Raw genomic sequence first — 233 nt, forward strand, 5'->3', positions numbered from 1 at the left:
TATAAATACATACAAACACACAGGTAGAATCGCCGGCGTCATCAACAGCGTCGTCACCGGCAATGGATAAAAGACAATAGCTTCATCATCATTCCCAGTGATAATACTCATGTTGTTAATCATACTGCTTTAATAATTGCGCACATTTCAGCAGCTCACATAGAATACTGCGAACCAACAAGAGTAGAAGTAAAAATAATTACCGGAAGTTCAGAAGTATAACTTCTGAGCTG

This window comes from Penaeus monodon, chromosome 23, assembly GCF_015228065.2.
Source record: "Penaeus monodon isolate SGIC_2016 chromosome 23, NSTDA_Pmon_1, whole genome shotgun sequence".
NCBI lineage: Eukaryota > Metazoa > Arthropoda > Malacostraca > Decapoda > Penaeidae > Penaeus > Penaeus monodon.